Raw genomic sequence first — 685 nt, 5'->3', positions numbered from 1 at the left:
CTCATGTCCCCCACGTCCCCCGTGTCTCCCCGTGTCCCCCCCGTGTCCCCACCTCATGTACTCCCTGCGGTTGACGCGGCAGAACATGATGAACCCGTTCACGCATTTCCTCTTTCGCCCGTGGGGTCCCCCCCGGCCCCGGGGACCCCCCCGGGTCCCCTCTGCGCCATCGCCCGGCGTGGCCTCCTCCGGCTCCTGCTGCGGGGACAGCCGTGTCCCCCCCGGGGGTGGCACTGGGGACATCCGTGTGCCCCCCGGGGGTGGCACTGGGGACAGCCGTGTCCCCCCAAGGGTGGCACTGGGGACATTCGTGTGCCCCGGGGGTGGCACTGGGGACATCCGTGTGCCCCGGGGGTGGCACTGGGGACATCCGTGTGCCCCCCAGGGGTGGCACTGGGGACATCCGTGTCCCCCCCGGGGGTGGCACTGGGGACATCCGTGTCCCCCCCAGGGGTGGCACTGGGGACATCCGTGTCCCCCCCAGGGGTGGCACTGGGGACATCCGTGTGCCCCCCAGGGGTGGCACTGGGGACATTCGTGTCCCCCCCAGGGGTGGCACTGGGGACATCCGTGTCCCCCCCAGGGGTGGCACTGGGGACAGCCGTGTGCCCCCCAGGGGTGGCACTGGGGGTTTGGGGGGCACCAAGGGACAGCCGTGTCCCCCCAGGGGTGGCACTGGGGACAT

This window comes from Empidonax traillii, unplaced genomic scaffold (assembly GCF_003031625.1).
Source record: "Empidonax traillii isolate 1590-97213 ecotype Southwest subspecies unplaced genomic scaffold, ASM303162v1 scaffold14858:size8912, whole genome shotgun sequence".
Classification (NCBI taxonomy): Eukaryota; Metazoa; Chordata; class Aves; order Passeriformes; family Tyrannidae; genus Empidonax; species Empidonax traillii.
This window is presented reverse-complemented; position numbering follows the sequence as displayed.